This window comes from Bufo bufo, chromosome 5, assembly GCF_905171765.1.
Source record: "Bufo bufo chromosome 5, aBufBuf1.1, whole genome shotgun sequence".
NCBI lineage: Eukaryota > Metazoa > Chordata > Amphibia > Anura > Bufonidae > Bufo > Bufo bufo.
The window spans coordinates 447832860-447853540 of NC_053393.1; the positions used below are offsets into that span (position 1 = coordinate 447832860).

At 47.2% G+C, this 20681-nt stretch overlaps 1 protein-coding gene across 2 annotated transcripts in view; it reads right to left on the minus strand.

The window, feature by feature from the left end:
- The window catches only part of PALS2 (protein associated with LIN7 2, MAGUK family member), a 147705-nt gene extending 127440 nt beyond the window's left edge, over positions 1-20265 (minus strand). The window contains exon 1 of one of the 2 annotated variants that reach the window (XM_040433636.1): positions 19973-20265. The gene's annotated coding sequence lies outside the window, so the exon portion shown is untranslated. The remainder of the gene's footprint in view (positions 1-19972) is intronic. The other variant, XM_040433637.1, reaches the window with a different exon arrangement.
- Between the last annotated feature and the right edge of the window lie 416 nt (positions 20266-20681).

The following is a 20681-nucleotide window of genomic DNA, read 5'->3' on the forward strand; positions in this document are numbered from 1 at the left end:
GCCCCAGGTGCATTATCTTGCACTTATCCACATTAAATTTCAGTTGCCAGAGTTCTGACCATTCTTCTAGTTTTCCTAAATCCTTTTCCATTTGGCGTTTCCCTCCAGGAACATCAACCCTGTTACCTATCTTTGTGTCATCACCAAAAAGACAAACCTTACCATCGAGGCCTTTTGCAATATCACTTATGAAGATATTAAACAAAATTGGTCCCAGTACAGATCCCTGTGGAACCCCACTGGTAACATGACCTTGTTTTGAATGTTCTCCATTGACTACAACCCTCTGTTGTCTGTCACTCAGCCACTGCCTAATCCACTCAACAATATGGGAGTCCATGCTCAATGACTGCAGTTTATTGATAAGTCTTCTATGTGGGACAGTGTCAAAAGCCTTACTAAAATCTAGATATGCGATGTCTACTGCACCTCCACCGTCTATTATTTTAGTCACCCAGTCAAAAAAATCTATAAGATTTGTTTGACATGATCTCCCTGAAGTAAACCCATGTTGTTTTTCATCTTGCAATTCATGGGATTTTAGATGTGCCACAATCCTATCCTTTAATAGGGTTTCCATTAATTTGCCTACTATTGATGTCAGACTCACTGGTCTATAGTTGCTCGATTCCTCCCTACTACCTTTCTTGTGAATGGGCACGACATTTGCCAATTTCCAATCTTTCGGGACGACTCCTGTTACTAATGATTGGTTAAATAAATCTGTTAACGGTTTTGCCAGCTCACCACTAAGCTCTTAATAATTTTGGGTGTATCTCATCAGGCCCCTGTGACTTATTTGTCTTCACCTTAGACAGCAAACTTAGAACATCTTCCTCTGTAAAGATACATGCATCAAACGATTTATTCGTCATCCTTTCTAGTGGAGGTCCTTCTCCTTTTTCTTTTGTAAAAACTGAACAGAAGTATTCATTAAGGCAGTCGGCTAGCCCTTTATTCTCTTCTACATACCTTCCGTCCTTTGTTTTTAATTTAGTTATTCCTTGTTTTAATTTCCTTTTTTCATTTATATATCTGAAGAATGTCTTATCCCCTTTTTTCATAGACTGAGCTAGTTTTTCTTCTGCCTGCGCTTTAGAAGTTCTTATAACTTGCTTGGCCTCTCTCTGCCTAATCTTGCAGATTTCCTTATCTTCATTGCTCTGGGTTTTTTTTATAATTACAAAATGCTAGCTTTTTATTTTTAATGATTTGGGCCACTTCTGCTGAGTACCACAGTGGTCTCTTCCTTTTTTTGCTTTTACTGACAAGTCTAATGCAATTTTCTGTTGCCTTCAATAATGCACCTTTCAAGTAGTCCCATTTCTCCTGGACTCCATGTAATCCGTTCCAGTCTGATAAGGACTCATTTTTGAAAAGTCTGTTTTTCTAAAATCTAAAACTTTTGTTTTTGTGTGGTGGGACTCTTTCACAGTTCTTATATTAAACCACACTGACTGGTGATCACTAGATCCCAAGGTTTCGCCTACAATGACATCATATACCGAATCCCCATTTGTGAATACCAAATCCAAAATGGCCTCCCTCCGGGTTGGCTCCTCAACCACTTGTTGTAGAGATAACCCCAGTAGGGAATTTAGAATATCTGTACTCCTGGTAGAACTTGCTATTTTGGTTTTCCAGTTTAAATCTGGAAGATTGAAATCTCCCATAATGATAACTTCTCCTTTCATTGTCATTTTAGCTATTTCTTCAACTAGTAGATCATCTAGTTCTTTAACTTGACCAGGTGGTCTATATATCACACCTACACGAGTTACTGCATGGTTAGCAAACTGCAACGTAACCCAAACTGACTCTATGTTGGCCTCACCAACTTGTATTAGGTTAGATTTAATGCTTTCACATACAGGGCCACTCCTCCTCCTTTCTTGCCTTCTCTGTCTCTTCTGTATAAAGAGTACCCTGGTATGGTCTCAACAAAGTATAGCTTGCCGAGACAGTTTTGTATACATTTTCTTCTGGGCTGGATTTTACTTGGATTGGCGGATAGGTTTGGTAGTGGGATCTGCCAGTCCACACCCTTCCGCCAAAGGTATTCCCTTTCACCTGAGGTAATCGCTGCTCTAAACAAGGAGGCATAAAACCAACCCTCTGTGTGTAAGTCAGGAGGGGAAGGATCTGTCCCCATGGCAAATGCAATTGCAGGGTGGCAATGGCAGCAGTGGGCCTAGCAAAGGCATCCATATCTGCCATTGTTGTACACCTATTACACTGAGAGGCTTTGGTATATTGAGCATTGAGAAGTCCCCTAGAGCAAGGATGCCCAACCTGTGGCCCTCCAGCTGTTGCAAAACTACCCTGGACAGCCCACAGCTATTACAGCATGCTGGGAATGGTAGTTATGCAACAGCTGGAGGGCTGCAGGTTGAGCATCCCTGCCCTAGAAAGTATTAAAAATAAAATAACAATAAGAGACAAAAAGACATTTATAGTAAAAAAAAAACATTTTGCCCCTTTTTTTTTTTTTTTTTTTTAACGGGGCAAAATTTAAAATGGAAAAACTCAAAAGAGGAATTTCTGAGATTTTTCCATTCCGCCATAAAAGAGTTATATCAAGAACGGAGCCCAGCAAGGTGGAAGCTGGAGGACTCTGGTCCAGCCATCACCAAGCCAGCTCCCATAGAAGTGAATGGGAGCGTACCGCGCATGCATAGACGGTCCCTGATGGACCCCCTCCCATTCATTTCTATGGAGCAGACGGAAATAGCCGAGCCAGCGCTTGGCTATTTTTGCTAGCACCATAGAAAATGAATGGAGGGTGGCTGCGCATGCGCAGTGTGCCCTCCTTTACTTGCGGGGCTCCGGTCTCGATATAGATGTGGGTCCCAGCGGTGGGACCCGCACCTATAAGACAATGGGGGCATAACCTAACGATATGCCCCCATTGTCCAGGATGAGACAACCCCTTTAATGGGGGATGTGCAGTGAAAAGATATTGATAACCCATCCCTTTGATGGCTAACCTCCGGAACTCCAGCTGTTGTAAAACTACAACTCCCAAGATATACACTTGCTTGCCTGTTCTCAGAACTCCATAGAAATGAATGGAGCATGCTGGGAGTCGTAGTTTCACCACAGCTGGAGTGCCGGTGGTTAGCCATAGCTGACCTATCCTCAGGATGGGTCATCATATCAGATGGGTGGGGGTCCAACTCCCAGCAAACCTGCCAAACAGCTGCTTGAAGAGGAAGCGGCATCATGCGAGTGCTGCTTCCGCTTCAAAATGACCTGCACGTCTTCTCGCGGCGGCGCAGTGTTATTATAACACTTTTTCCCATTCAAGTGAAAAGCACATACTGAAAATTCTATGTATGTATGTATATAATTATTATTTTTTTACAAGGAAATAATTACTTGTTTATTTGCCGCAACAATGGCAGCGGTCCAGAGGAAATCTGTGTCCAGCCACCAGTTGGCCATTCACATGGCATCTTTAGCTAATAACTCGGCTCCTGCTGTCATTGTGGTAGCTGGCTGAAAACAAATATGTTCTGATAATTGCTTTTCAAACATAAAAATGAATCAACAGCGCACATACTGTATGACCGTTACTGCAGGTGCCAGGGATTCATATCGTTCAAGCAGCGGGGTATTCATTAAGTTGCAAAGGAAGCCATCCACCTAATCACCACACTCATCGGCTCAGTTTGGAGAACTCCACGTGTACATCATGCAAACCTCCCAAATTCTCAGTGAAACGTTACATTATCACACAGCACGTGGCAACGATGAGCAGAAGGCTGGATTTTTTTTTTTATTGCATTTTCGCAGGTGTTTGATGTTTTTTTTTTTTTTACATGCGTTCTTTGGTACAATTTCTGCAGGAAAAAACGCCAACTCCAGATGCTAAATGAAAGTCTATTGGAATTATCAAACGCTGAACATATGCCTTTTTTTGCTACTAGTGTTTTGTTTTTTCAATTTAAGGGCATTTTTTGTATATATGGCTTTAAAAAAAATCAACATGTTTAAACGTGAAGAGAAAAATGTCACTAAGAGCCCAAAAAAAATGCAAAAAAAACTGAAAAAAGTCAAACCAAAGTCATGTGTAGGAGCCCTAAATAAAGAACAGTTCAGATTTAGGGCTCATGCACACGACTGTGTATTTTGCGGTCCGCAAAAAATACGGAGGACATCCGTGTGCATTCTGTATTTTGCGGAACGGAACAGCTGGCCCCTAATAGAACAGTCCTATCCTTGTCCGTGATGCGGGTAATAATAGGACATGTTCTATTTTTTTGCGGAACGGAAATACGGACATACAGAAACAGAATGCACACGGAGTAAATTTTTTTTTTTGGCGTCCATTGAAGTGAATGCTTCCGCATACGGTCCGCAAAAAAGTAAACACAAAAAAAACCGGAATGGACACGGAAAGAAAATACCTTCGTGTGCATGAGCCCTTACTGACAGGAAATTAGGATGCTTCAAGAAACACTATAATGAAATTCCCTCTAAGGTCTTGTTCACACATGTTCCACCAATGCACAGAGTATTAAAGAACATCCGTCATTATTTTTTACATTATATGTATCTTTACGGTGCTCTGGAGCCCTCAATTAGATTAAGCCGCTTACCGTTTAAGACCGCTTTCACACAGTCAGTATTTTTAATCAGTAATTGTAAACCAAAACCAGGAGCGGATCCAAAACAGTTGCGGCTCAAAACTTTCCATTCTACTTTTTCTTTGTAGGTTTCACTCCTTACAAATACTGATGCAAAATACTGACCAAATACTGACTGTGAAAGTGGCCTAGGGGCTGATTCACAAGACTGCGCTCAGTCCAAAAAACACAGGCCATGTGTCGGCCACATCATAGTAATGTATCAGCATCTGAGTACAATACTAGAGATGTTCAATAAGTTATCTACCCCAGCTTATGTTCTGTCAGTTGGCCATACAGTTGAGATAATGATCATATGAACGATCCCACCAGCTAAACTTTTATTATATTACTTTTATTATAAAAACAGACTCCCTGGTGCTTGAGCATAATGCCAAGTGATCGGCTGAATGCTCCCAAGTGGCGTACATACTGCGCATGTTTGAGTGGCAAATCCACGGCATTGTACAGTGGATGAAATTTTTTAAAAATATTGTTTGCACCACAATCCACACATGACGCGACGTGCAAATTCTAAAATCTGCAGCTTGCCACTTTTTAGCTGCGGATACCTGCCACAGATTTAACCCTACGCAATGCAAATTGTGATATCTGCTTTAAATCCAAAGCTTTCCACAAATAAATCCATAGAATTTGGCGCAGATTTTGACGTTACAGATTTAGGCCGGGTCCAATGCAGATTTTTCAATGTGGAGCAGCAGAGAACCCTTTTGTTTGTTTCAGTTTTGTTTTTTTTTTACTTTTTTTTTCAGGCAATTGGCTTTTTTGATTGTAAAATTTTATACAGGCATTTTTTTAAACTCCCGCCTAAGGTCTGCACATGGCCATATCCAAAACAGACACTTTTTTTTCTCACTCGCATCAATAAAAAGGGTTATTCTCATCCACAAAAAAAACAAAAACCTGTAGTGACATTCTTGGATCAGGAAAGAAGATCCCATGGCCCCATTGAACTGTAAGGGTCAGTGTGCTAAAAATGTACACCACACTGAAGAAAGATACAGTCACTTGCGCTCCATCTCTGTGCAGAGTGTGCGCCAAACGCCAGACTTCAGAGCCATGAGTGAAGATGGTTTTCACTGCCTGACCTGTCAGTCTTAGGGGGCGCAGCAAAGCAGGCAGAGCACGGAGCCTTATTTGCATATTATAAAAGGTGAATTTTTAGACACATTAAGACTACATAAAGAATTAGGACTAAACAAATGACATTCAGCTGACGTGCACATGTCAGCTGGATAACTGCTGACAATCTGGTGGCAGATGCCCTTAAACAGTTAGATCATAAGTTAGCTTAAAAGCTATGTACACCTTTGGGGACAATTTTATTTTATTTATTTCATTGCACTCATTTTGAGCTAAAATTATTTTTTATTTTAATTGGTCGTAATTAAAAATATGGCGTCCTTTTTTTCTGTAAAATAACTGAAATAAAGTGGCCTAAATAGGAGGAAATGCTCAAAACCCCCAAACACTGTGGCGTGTTTATAACCGGGGGAGCAATTCCTGGGCATTTGATCTGTTGCTAACGGCAATCCCCAGCAAAAATGCATACAATACTTTCAAACTCGCATTTGGTGCGGATCCGTCATGGATCTGCACAGACTGATCCGTTCAGATAATACAACCGTCTGCATCCATTCAGAACGGATCCGTTTGTATTATCTGTAACATAGCCAAGACGGATCCGTCATGAACACCATTGAAAGTCAATGGAGGATGGATCCGTTTTCTATGACACAATTTCAATGGTGTTCAAGTTGGCTCAGTTTCGTCAGCGTTTTGGTGTCCGCCTCCAAAGCGAAATGGAGACTGAACTGATGAATTCTGAGCGGATCCTTTTCCATTCAGAATGCATTAGGGCAAAACTGATCTGTTTTGGAGCGCTTGTGAGAGCCCTGAACGGATCTCACAAACAGAAAACCAAAACACTAGCGTGAAAGTAGCCTTACTGATAAGAATGTGGTTAAATAAGTGTTTATGACCTCTCAGTAGTTTAGAGATAAGGGTAATTAAATGACAAGCACAGAGTGAAAGTGAAAGTACGAGTCACAACGCTAGAAAAAAAGTTAACACTTTGTGACAGAACAGCTCAATATTTTTAATAATAGGCAACTAAAAACAAAATGAGGGGGCGGCGGCAAAGAGTTCAGGTGTGGGCAGTTACTTATGCAGGAAGAGGCGTGCTTGGGCTCTAAAGGATGGCGGTCTGGGCACTGTACGGGGGAGTTATTGGGCTCCAGAATAGGATAATAACGCCCCTCTGGGCACCTTGGACACTCATTTGATTTTATCGCTAATGAAACCATGAAACAAAAAATTAGGACTACAGCAAGAAATAAGGTATTTTATTGTACATGGCAGTAGTAACACCTTAATATGCTCAAACCAGGTGACAGATTCCCTTTAATATCAGATTGTGGGAGCACAACACCCGACACCCCTACTGATAACACCAAATTTAAGACACCTGCTCCCCATTCACTCCTGAGACCTTGTAACACTAACGAGTCACATGACACCGGGGAGGGAAAATGGCTAATTGGGTACAATTTGGCCATTTTTACATAGGGTGTACTCACTTTTGTTTCCAGTGGTTTAGACATTAATGGCTGTGTGTTGGGTCATTTTGAGAGCACACCAAATTTACTGTTATACAAGCTGTACACTGACTACTGTACATTGTATCAAGGTGTCAGATCGTCAGTGTTGTCCCATGAAAATACAGAATAAAATATTTACAAAAATGTGAGGGGTGTACTCACTTTTGTGAGATACTGTAAGTGGCTCTGTGACACGCTCCCATGGTCATGCACGTCCCAGAGCCCGGACCTCTACACGCCAAATCACACAGGCAGTGGGAGTAATGTACAGCGCGCAACTACTTTCAAGCCATATATAAAATAAAAGCCTCCGTTCACACTGCGCTTAAAGGGAACCTGTCACCAGTTTTATGGTGTCCTAACTAAGGGCAACATAAATAAGTGACTGATTCTCTTAGCAAAATGCTGGGTCGCTTTCTTTAATTGACCCAGTCAATCTGCCAACATCTTGTATTGAAAAGCTCCAGCTGATAATGATGAGTCATGAATATTCATGAGCTCCTGACTCTTCCCGCCTACCTGCTGCTGAATGACAGTTATTTTCCATATGAATCAGCAGCAGGTGGGCAGGGGAGTGGCTATAGCTATTAATTAAATATACGCTGGACTCACTGACATCACGCTGGACTCAAATCAGCTCATTAGCATACGGCATGTGGCATCTTTGTGTGTATATTATGAGGTAACCATCTGTCACACCAGTAAGTTAATACATCTAAGGTACTTTTTAGTAGTTAATGATTGTACATAATTAGTTAGATTATAATCAAATATCCACATGACAGGTTCCCTTTAAGCTCTACACACCATATACCGTATGTACATCGAGAGGTTTAATAGTCAGCTTCCTCTAATGACGCACTTGGTCAGCGGGACTTTTTTTTTCTGTATTGAAAGAGCAAAGGGGGGAATTTATAAGTGACGTGCGCCGGTTCTGTGGTGTAAAATTTGCGAATTATGGAGAAACTAGATTTCAACAAAATTATTACCGTATATGCCGGCGTATAAGACAACTTTCTAACACTAAAAATTATTTTCAAAAGTCGGGGGTCGTCTTATACGCCCGGTATACTCAGATCCGATGGTATATTCTAACCCCCAGGCGTTCCCATGGTGACGGGGACGCTTGCCTGGGGGTTAGAATATACAGGGCCCCGCCGCTCACAGGAGTATACATTTATTAACTGTAATCTGTAACTTTAACTTTAAATGAGCGCTCATGTCTTTACTAGGGTACCTTACTCTCAGCTCCGCTAACAGGCAGTGCGGGCAGCGCTCACTCACTGACGTCACGTGCCTGCTCCTCCCACTAGGTGGCGCAGGCGCGTGACGTCAGTGAGTGAGCGCCGCCCGCACTGCCTATTACCAGAGCTGAGAGTAAGGTACCCTAGTAAAGACATGAGCGCTCATTTAAAAAGTTAAAGATTACAATTAATAAATGTATACTCCTCTGAGCGTCGGGGAGGGGGATCTGTGGATGGCACTGTCATGGGGGGAGGGAGATCTGTGGATGGCAGTGTTTAGGGGGGGGGGGGATCTGTGGACGACACTATTATGGGGAGGGGGATCTGTGGATGGCACTGTCATGGGGGGGGGATCTGTGGACGACACTTATGGGGGGGGGGGATCTGTGGACGACACTTATGGGGAGGGGGATCTGTGGACGACACTTATGGGGAGGGGGATCTGTGGATGGCACTGTCATGGGGGGGGATCTGTGGATGACACTGTCATGGGGGGGGATCTGTGGATCTGTGGATGACACTGTCATGGGGGGGGGGGGGGGGGGATCTGTGGATGACACATATAGCATAAGATGCTATATAGTGCCATCCACTGATCCCCCTCCCCATAGCAGTGCCATCCACTGATCCCCCTCCCCATAGCAGTGCCATCCACTGATCCCCCTCCCCATAGCAGTGCCATCCACTGATCCCCCTCCCCATAGCAGTGCCATCCACTGATCCCCCTCCCCATAGCAGTGCCATCCACTGATCCCCCTCCCCATAGCAGTGCCATCCACTGATCCCCCTCCCCATAGCAGTGCCATCCACTGATCCCCCTCCCCATAGCAGTGCCATCCACTGATCCCCCTCCCCATAGCAGTGCCATCCACAGATCCCAGTCAGTTCCCTGGACTGGAGAAGATCGTCTTGAAGACAGGGAGGGCTGGGCATTCAGGGGGTAGTCTTATACGGCGAGTATAGCCCAAACCCTATATTTTAAATGGAAAAGTTGGGGGTCGTCTTATACGCCCAGTCGTCTTATACGCCGGCATATACGGTACGTTTTCAAAATTAGACAATGGAGCAAATTGATATTTCATGTTCTGGCTTAAAAGAGCCCAAGATGCACAAAATGTATTGCATATGTCTAGCGAATGCATGAGGCTACTTTAACATCTGTGTTTTTGCTGGATCCGTCATAATAATACAACTGTTCTGAACAGAGCCGGTTGTATTATCTCTAAAATAGCCATGACGGATCCGTCTCTAACGCTGGGTTCAGACCTGAGCGTACTGGATGAAGTGCTCTGTATGCGCGATTCTACAGGCGTCTCACATACGCGGCTCCTGTGCAAGCGAACGCCCATTCCCGGAAGTCTATGTACAGGAACGCGCGACACTACGCCCCAAAGAAGCTCCTGTACTTCTTGGGACGTAGGGCGTTTTACAGCGCGTTCGTACGCGCTGTAAAACGCTCAGGTGAGAACCATTCCCATAGGGAATCAATGGTTCTTGCCTGTTGACCGTTTTACAGCTCGTAGGAACGCGCTGTAAAACACTCAGGTGTGAACCCAGCGTCAAACCCCTGTAAGTCAATAGGGGAAGGATCCGTTTTCTTTTGTGTCAGAGAAAACAGATCTGTCACCCTTGACTTAGGGCTCACGCACACAACCGTATGTACAGTCGTGGCCAAAAGTTTTGAGAATGACACAAATATTAGTTTTCACAAAGTTTGCTGCTAAACTGCTTTTAGATCTTTGTTTCAGTTGTTTCTGTGATGTAGTGAAATATAATTACACGCACTTCATACGTTTCAAAGGCTTTTATCGACAATTACATGACATTTATGCAAAGAGTCAGTATTTGCAGTGTTGGCCCTTCTTTTTCAGGACCTCTGCAATTCGACTGGGCATGCTCTCAATCAACTTCTGGGCCAATTCCTGACTGATAGCAACCCATTCTTTCATAATCACTTCTTGGAGTTTGGCAGAATTAGTGGGTTTTTGTTTGTCCACCTGCCTCTTGAGGATTGACCACAAGTTCTCAATGGGATTAAGATCTGGGGAGTTTCCAGGCCATGGACCCAAAATGTCAACGTTTTGGTCCCCGAGCCACTTAGTTATCACTTTTGCCTTATGGCACGGTGCTCCATCGTGCTGGAAAATGCATTGTTCTTCACCAAACTGTTGTTGGATTGTTGGAAGAAGTTGCTGTTGGAGGGTGTTTTGGTACCATTCTTTATTCATGGCTGTGTTTTTGGGCAAAATTGTGAGTGAGCCCACTCCCTTGGAAGAGAAGCAACCCCACACATGAATGGTCTCAGGATGCTTTACTGTTGGCATGACACAGGACTGATGGTAGCGCTCACCTTTTCTTCTCCGGACAAGCCTTTTTCCAGATGCCCCAAACAATCAGAAAGAGGCTTCATCGGAGAATATGACTTTGCCCCAGTCCTCAGCAGTCCATTCACCATACTTTCTGCAGAAGATCAATCTGTCCCTGATGTTTTTTTGGAGAGAAGTGGCTTCTTTGCTGCCCTTCTTGACACCAGGCCATCTTCCACACCTGCCTGCTGCCATTCCTGAGCAAGCTCTGCACTGGTGGCACTCCGATCCCGCAGCTGAATCCTCTTTAGGAGACGATCCTGGCGCTTGCTGGACTTTCTTGGACGCCCTGAAGCCTTCTTAACAAGAATTGAACCTCTTTCCTTGAAGTTCTTGATGATCCTATAAATTGTTGATTGAGGTGCAATCTTAGTAGCCACAACATCCTTGCCTGTGAAGCCATTTTTATGCAACGCAATGATGGCTGCACGCGTTTCTTTGCAGGTCACCATGGTTAACAATGGAAGAACAATGATTTCAAGCATCATCCTCCTTTTAACATGTCAAGTCTGCCATTTTAACCCAATCAGCCTGACATAATGATCTCCAGCCTTGTGCTCGTCAACATTCTCACCTGAGTTAACAAGACGATTACTGAAATGATCTCAGCAGGTCCTTTAATGACAGCAATGAAATGCAGTGGAAAGGTTTTTTTGGGATTAAGTTAATTTTCATGGCAAAGAAGGACTATGCAATTCATCTGATCACTCTTCATAACATTCTGGAGTATATGCAAATTGCAATTATAAAAACTTAAGCAGCAACTTTTCCAATATTTATCTAATTCTCAAAACTTTTGGCCACGACTGTAGTTTGCGTTGCACATAAATTACGGACGTCTGTTTGCATTCCGTATTTTGGAATAGCTGGCCCCTAATAGAACAGTCATATCCTTGACTGTAATGCGGACAATAATAGGAGATGTTCTATCTTTTTGCAGAACAGACATACGGACACAGAATGCACATGGAGTAAGTGACACAGAAAGAAAGAAAAAAAGTTTGTGTGCATGAGCCCTTACATTGTGAGTCATGACGGATCTGTCTTGCTACGCATCTCAGGACGTATTTAAAAACACTGCTTGCAGCGCTTGTGTGTGTGTCATGGGAACGCAATGAAACGGAAGGGAATGTATTCTGGTTTCTTCCGTTCCCTTCAGTTCAGCTTTGTCCCCATTGACAATGAATGTGGACAAAATTGAAGCGTTTTCCCCTCGCTATTGAGATCCTATGACAGATCCCAATAGCGGAAAGGGAAAGCGCAGATGTGAAAGTAGCTAGGCGGCACAAACGTGTGCCAAATACAACCCACAACTGCAGCGTGAACAGAGCGCTATCACAGAGATGCCCGCACAGAGGAGGATACAGCAGCCTGCACCTGACAACTTACAGCCCATGCCAGTGACAACGGAGATATATACTGGAAACATGCTACAAAATAGAATGGTGCCATAAAAAAGTCAGAGGAGAACCATACTTACTGCACCTCCCATAGTCCCGACATAATGCCTACACGGTAGCATTTACAGTATCAGTATCACGGCCATGAGGATTCTAAGAAGCAGCAGCAACAATCAGCTCGGTAAGCTCCGCCAACAGCCTGCTGCCGAGGAAAAGATAAGACGGGACAATGCAGTGCGAGACCGCGCCACATCCCACACCTGCTGAGATACTGGTAGAGCGCCCCACCTCTGCTTTATGACACAACGCAGGCAAGAGTTTACATAAGGTCATATCTGTAACATCTGTCTGAACTAGAGTTGTTGCGATACCAAATTTTTGATTCGGTTTCGATACCATGAAAAAGTATTGCGATACTCGATACCATTCGATACCACGCGAAAAAAATAAACAAAAAAACCCACGTGCATTCCTCATTTTTAAAAATGGCGAATCGCGCAGTTTTTATTTTATTTTTTCTGTTCCGGCATTCACCACCTAGATTTTTTTTTTAGATTTTAATAGTTTGGACTTTTCTGACGTGGCGATGTAATATGTTTATTTATATATTTTATATGTGAAATTGGGAAAAGGGGGGTGATTTATACTTCATATTTTAGTGGGTTTTTTTTTTCCACTTTTTATTTAATAACTATTTCCCCCCTTAGGGGCTAGAACCTGGGATCTTTCATCCCTTTTCCTATTCACCCTGATAGATCTCTATCAGGGTGAATAGGACTCCACACTGTCCCTGCTGCTCTGTGCTTTGTGCACACAGCATCAGGGATGTTACCATGGCAACCAGGGCTTCTGTAGCGTCCTGGCTGCCATGGTAACCGATCGGAGCCCCAGGCTTACACAGCTGGGGCTCCGATCAGAAGCTGCCACTGCACCACCAATGAGGGGGAGTGGAGAGGTCCCTGTGGCCACTGCCACCAATGATTTTAATACTGGAGGGTTGAGAGGGGCCGGCGCACTGTGCCACCAATGATTTTAATGGGATGGGGGGATTGAGGGGGGGGGCACACTGCACCACCAATGATTTTACCCCTTTATACAGGAGGCGGGTACTAGCAGATCAGCAGCTCCCTGTCAGGGGCAGGGTGCCGGCAATGCGATTCTGCTGCCGGCACCCGCCTCCTGTATGTGTTAAAGACTGACTACTGTATATGAGTCCAGACTTTCACTATTAGGCCACACAGAGCGGCGCCCAGCGATGTCTCAGCACTCACCATTTAGTTCTGGGCGCCGCTCCGTTCGCCCGCAGTGCCCCATTACTGTCTCCTCTCCTGCTCCACATGCTGCTGATTACTATCGGAGCGATGGGAGGAGACATCAGCTTCACTAGTGGGCGTTCCTTCTCCCTGGCTGTAGCGCTGTCCAATCGCAGCGCAGGGAAAAGGAACGTCCACTAGTGAAGCTGATGTCTCCTCCCATCGCTCCGATAGTAATCCTATCATTGGTGGCGCAGTGCGCCCGCCCCTCCTCCGCCCCTCTCTTCTCATTGCCGCCCCTCCTCCACCCCCTCTCTTCTCATTGCCGCCCCTCCTCCGCCCCTCTCTTCTCATTGCCGCCCCTCCTCCGCCCCTCTCTTCTCATTGCCGCCCCTCCTCCGCCCCTCTCTTCTCATTGCCGGCAGCGGCAGCAGCACAGGGGGGAGGGAGGACAGCTTCCTTCTCCCCGTGCTGCTGAGAGAGAACATGAGCGCGCCGATAGCAGCGCGCTCATGTTCAGAGATACTAGACTGCGCAGAAGCGCAGCCCAGTATCGAAAAAACGGAAATCCCGGTATCGTATCGATACCGGGACAAAAGTATCGATTGGGTATCGAAATTTCGATACCCGCAACAACCCTAGTCTGAACTATAACCTACCATGCAAGGCTGTGAAGGTAGGTGTGTGTGAGCGCTATAGAGAGAGAGAGACACTTACGAATGTATTGCGAGTGTCCATATTCAGAGACACTTACGAATGTATTGCGAGTGTCCATATTGCCTCCTCTGCCGTCACCACACCAAGCATAGGAGGGAAGAGGGAAACAGGGAATCAGGCCTGAGAACTAGGGAAGTAAGATGGACACCTCCTAGTGAAAAGCCTAACCAAAATCCTGACTGACTACCAGTATGAACAGACCCCAAATGTAGGCGAGTTCATACGCAGGAATACTTAGAGTCCTATCTAGCCCTACAGGACCCCGGTACTCCAAAAGGAAGGACGAACAGGAGTCTACTTCAGGCCTAATGCAAACAATAGGGAAATGCAACACACAGAACCCAAACAAAATACAAAAGGAAAAGGAAAGACAACTTCAAAGAGGCTATGGAAGCACCAGGAACTCAGCCGAGATCCAACCACAAACAATCCACAGAACCCCAGCGATCTAATAGTTTTGGATGGGGGACACCTTTCTGTAATTGGAATGCCCCTTTAACTTTATCTACATGATAAATGCCATTTGCAGACGTGAGACAACCCCTTTAAACCTGTCACCTCTCCAAACATGGCTGTATAAGGCCTCTTTCACACTTGCGTTGTCCGGATCCGGCGTGTACTCCACTTGCCGGAATTACACGCCGGATCCGGAAAAACGCAAGTGTACTGAAAGCATTTGAAGACGGAACCGTCTTCCAAATGCTTTCAGTGTTACTATGGCACCCAGGACGCTATTAAAGTCCTGGTTGCCATAGTAGGAGCGGGGAGCGGGGGAGCGGTATACTTACAGTCCGTGCGGCTCCCCGGGCGCTCCAGAATGACGTCAGAGCGCCCCATGCGCATGGATGACGTGATCCATGTGATCACATGATCCATGCGCTTGGGGCGCCCTGACGTCACTCTGGAGCGCCCGGGGAGCCGCACGGACGGTAAGTACACTGCTCCCCCGCTGCCCGCTACACTTTACCATGGCTGCCAGGACTTTAGCGTCCCGGCAGCCATGGTAACCACTCTGAAAAAGCTAAATGTCGGCTCCGGCAATGCGCCGAAACGACGTTTAGCTTAAGGCCGGATCCGGATCAATGCCTTTCAATGGGCATTAATTCCGGATCCGGCCTTGCGGCAAGTGTTCCGGATTTTTGGCCGGAGCAAAAAGCGCAGCATGCTGCGGTATTTTCTCCGGCCAAAAAACGTTCCGTTCCGGAACTGAAGACATCCTGATGCATCCTGAACGGATTTCTCTCCATTCAGAATGCATTAGGATAATCCTGATCAGGATTCTTCCGGCATAGAGCCCCGACGACGGAACTCTATGCCGGAAGACAATAACGCAAGTGTGAAAGAGCCCTTAGTCACTACTTGCATCCCCCATGTAATAACTCTGGAGCACCCATTCTTATGACTATGTTGTGCCAATCCTTTAAGGCTAAAAAACAAAACAAAAACAAACAAAAAAAAAAAAAACACTGCATCAGCACTTGGCCGGTATCCATGGTTCGAGGATCCGCTGGTCGTGTGCAGGAGCCCCTACACTGCCGTTTTTTCTGCAGGTAGCCTAAGGCTTGTTAAATACTTGTGTTTGCCGATCAGACAGGCTTTTCCAGATGGGAACAGCCTGCCGGATCTGACATATGCCGGACGCTGCTGGTATGCCACCCGCTCCACTAACAATAATGGAGTCTGGCCGAGAAACAGCCAAATACAGCTGCGCCAATCGTTTTCTGTCTGGCCGATTCCCAGCAGTCTGTGCCGAAACAGCCTGCCAGCAGTGTGAAACAGGCCGTACTGAAACTGAATGAATTACTAGCAGTTTATAATAAAGGTCCCTCTCGGTGTTAAAGTTGGGGGGGTCCATGCACAGGCTGACATTATCCAATTAGTGCTGCAAGGACACCCGCGCCCCCCCCCCCCCCCCACCACCACAACTGGTAACAGCCATGTGGCCCTTCTTTGCAAGCCGCTAGTAATTCATTCATAACTTCTAGTAGAAATAATAAAGGAATGGCACAACATACAGACATAAGACTAGATGCTTCAGAATTATTACATGAGGGATGCAAGTACTTAAAGAGGACCTTTCACCGATTCTTACCCTATGAACTAACTATACAGACATGGAGAGCGGCGCCCGGGGATCTCTCTGCACTTACTATTATCCCCGGGCGCCGCTCCGTTCTCCTGCTATGTCCTCCGGTATCTCCGTTCCCTAAGTTATGGTAGGCGGAGTCTGCCCTAGCGCTGGCCAATCGCATTGCAGAGCTCACAGCCTGGGAGAAAATAACCGCCTACCATAACTTAGTGACTGAAATCTCCGCCTACTATAACTTACTTAGTGAGCGGAGATACCGGAGGGCATAGCAGGAGAACGGAGCGGCGCCCGGGGATAATAGTAAGTGCAGTGAGATCCCCGGGCGCCGCTCTACATATCTGTATAGTTAGTTCATAGGGTAAGAATCGGTGAAAGGTCCTCTTTAATACAACAGACGTGTCCGGTCCTCTGTGAGAGATCAGACTACATAAACCGCTATCGATAGAGTAAAAGGAAGCAAACATTCCTGGCAGTGCCACAAACGTGTCCCCCGCAAACATAAGAACCCGGGCTGGATGTACACTATCCAGAGCCAGTAATAATGCATGTGTTATAGCAGCGGTACCCACTCACCGGAGGGCAGCTGGTACTGGTCCGCGGGGAGCGCTGTTGTTGGGGGGCGGGGACTATTGGTTCTTGTGCTCCACCGTTTAGCCTCATATGAGGCTGTGCTAAAGTGCAGGAGGTCGTGATGACATCATTGTTGACCTCCTGCTTCGGGTCACAGGCGGCATGATGACATCACGCCAGCAGAAACCCTGTAGCAGCAGCAGGGTGGAAGAATGACAGCAGGAGCTAGGAGAGTACTTTGGTCTTTTTATTTGGTTTATGGACACTACTGGGTGGGGGGGGGGGGGGGGCATTATATGTATAGAGGCTACTACTGGGGGGGGGCATTATATGTATAGGGGCCACTACTGGGGGGGGGGGGCATTATATGTATAGAGGCCACTACTGGGGGGGGGGCATTATATGTATAGAGGCCACTACTGGGGGGGGGGGCATTATATGTATAGAGGCCACTACTGGGGGGGGGGGGCATTATATGTATAGAGGCCACTACTGGGGGGGGGGGCATTATATGTATAGAGGCCACTACAGGGGGGGGGGGGCATTATATGTATAGAGGCCACTACTGGGGGGGGGGGCATTATATGTATAGAGGCCACTACTGGGGGGGGGGGCATTATATGTATAGAGGCCACTACTGGGGGGGGGGGGCATTATATGTATAGAGGCCACTACTGGGGGGGGGGGCATTATATGTATAGAGGCCACTACTGGGGGGGGGCATTATATGTATAGAGGCCACTACTGGGGGGGGGGCATTATATGTATAGAGGCCACTACTGGGGGGGGGGGCATTATATGTATAGAGGCCACTACTGGGGGGGCGGCATTATATGTATAGAGGCCACTACTGGGGGGGGGGCATTATATGTATAGAGGCCACTACTGGGGGGGGGGCATTATATGTATAGAGGCCACTACTGGGGGGGGCATTATATGTATAGAGGCCACTACTGGGGGGGGCATTATATGTATAGAGGCCACTACTGGGGGGGTGCATTATATGTATAGAGGCCACTACTGGGGGGGGGCATTATATGTATAGAGGCCACTACTGGGGGGGGGCATTATATGTATAGAGGCCACTACGGGGGGGGCATTATATGTATAGAGGCCACTACGGGGGGGCATTATATGTAAAGATATCACTACTTGGAGGCTTTATATGTAAATAGGGAACTACTGGTGGGGCATTATATCTACTGGGGAGTAAATGGGGATGATTACTAAGTAGAGGCATAAACTGAGGCATTAATACTAAATAGGTGTGTTCAATTTTGCAGAAAGAAGTTGTGGTCAACACAGACGTGATCTGTGCAAGACTGAGGGAAAAAAGGAAAGAGAACGACTCCAGCCAGAGGAGACCTCACCTGTAAGTCACCGAGTGGGGGCCTAAACGGGATTATGGTGTAGCAGTATTATTGGCAATATTGTATTTTGTTATTTGCGTGACTAACCTCCGCTACATCCCCCGCCCCGACATGTGACCCCCCCCAGTCCGTGAGAAAAATGTCTTGCATGAAACCGGTCCCTGGTGCAAAAAAGGTTGGGGACCACTGTGTTATGGCACCCACATATTCTACAGCGATGTACACAGGCTGTAATCACCGCTCCACCTCCCTGTACCCAGACACACATCCCAGGCAGTTTCATCCAAAGCCGACTGTCAGTGCAGGAGGAAACCGCAGCACGGGAGAGCATGTCAACTCCATGAAGGTGTCAGCATGGTCCGATCTGAGCCAGACGAATGCGTGCCCAAATCATGAAATGAAGAGACCTTCTGCTACACAACCCATCCCTGTTCATTCACATGGGCAGCAAAGTGTCCTTGGGCCAATGTACGCTGTCGAGGGGGAAACCCACAGGTCGTAGCCGGGATCCATTTCCTTCAGTGGAGAGAATGGGTATCTTACAGATGCCTTTATTATACAGCAGCTCCTATGTGAAGCTGGGGGCACTGTGCCCCTTTATACCATTCTCCTAAACAGTATATTAAAGGTGGCACCTGGGAAAAAGTGCCCTGGAACAGGGCGGCTCTCCAACCGTGGGAAATGCAGATGTCTTTTATAAAGCTCACGCCATAAGTAATCTAGAAAATGCCCACAAGAGTAAACCCGCTGGCAGATGCCCCGAGAGGTACAGTATGCCGCCTTCTGCTGCCAGTGGTCTTAAAGCAGTACTGACCTAATGACAGCCGCTGCCAGCCGTCCCCTGCACATCCTTTTCAGAAAGACTACAGAAGTGGCATCAGTCCCCCGACCCCCAGTATACAGGGCACCCTACATCACTACTTTTACGCCATGGACTGCAGAGCTTCCCCGAGCACATCCAGTGCCAGCCCCTGGCACAGCAACTTAGAGTAGGCCGCCTACCAGTAACACATCACCACCAGTAGGCTCTGCACGGTGTGCCCATAAAGTACCAATGTTACACCATGAAGTGGGAATGGGGACCACCGCCCCCAACGTGGCGTGAAGGGGGACCCCCAACGTGGCGTGAAGGGGGACCCCCAACGTGGCGTGAAGGGGGACCCCCAACGTGGCGTGAAGGGGGACCCCCAACGTGGCGTGAAGGGGGACCCCCAACGTGGCGTGAAGGGGGACCCCCAACGTGGCGTGAAGGGGGACCCCCAACGTGGCGTGAAGGGGGACCCCCCAACGTAGCGACGAGACCCCCTTGCGGCGACAAGGGACCCCCTTGCGGCGACAAGGGACCCCCTTGCGGCGACAAGGGACCCCCTTGCGGCGACAAGGGACCCCCTTGCGGCGACAAGGGACCCCCTTGCGGCGACAAGGGACCCCCTTGCGGCGACAAGAGACCCCCGTACCATGTAATCATTCATACCTCTCCTGCACTGCAGACCCCCCCCCCTGCCGGGCACTGATGGAGAGGGCTTCCCCCGGTGCAGACCAGACAGCACATGTATGTGCAGGCGCAGAGGACACACGCTGCAGCCACATGTCTCGTATGGAGGAGCACTAGCAGCCGGTACCGGGGGCCGGAGAGCTGCAGACAGCCCGCACATGCCGCCTCCCCCGGTCAGGACACAAATCACAGCGCTACTGACCGGCGACAGGCACTCACCTCTGCCGGGCGCGCTGTCTGTCAGACGAGAGGGGGATAACGAGGTGAGCCGTGCTCGGAGCTCCTCTGCGGCTGCGCTCTGCCGTTCTGTCACTGGCTGACGGGCAGACAGGAGGTAATAACCGCTCACATGTGACCCGCGATCCTTCTCTTCCTCAAGAACTCTCCGTGAGCACCGCCGCCGTCAGCGCTCCCGTGAACGAGCAGCGGCGCGCCCCCGAGCGAGCGCACTGGAAAGAGCCAGGCGGGAGCGCGCATCTGAGGGTCGCTGACTACACGTTCTGAAGCCAGTACACGGCGGCACAGCTACGTCACTCCCCGCCCCCTCCGTGCGAATGACGGCTCGCTGCCGCTAGGAGGCGCAGCACGGGAGATTCTTACCAGAGCTGCAGCTATCGTCCATACACGAGTAGTACTGCGGTATTTCTGGAGTCTGTGGAAAAATATTTCTTCATTATCATCCACTGCCAATGAGGGGATTTATCTGATTTTACCCAAGTTTTACATGCATTGGGCGAATCAGTTTTCCATACACGACTAGGGCTACATGGCGACATTTGTCACAGAAAAGTTGCTCAACGTTTTTTATAATGATAGTCAATGGTGGTGAGATGCGACTGCGACACAACAGTCTCAAAAAGTCCATCAAAGGCTACTTTCACACTCGCGTTTTGGGCGGATCCGTCATGGATCTTCAAAAACGGATCCG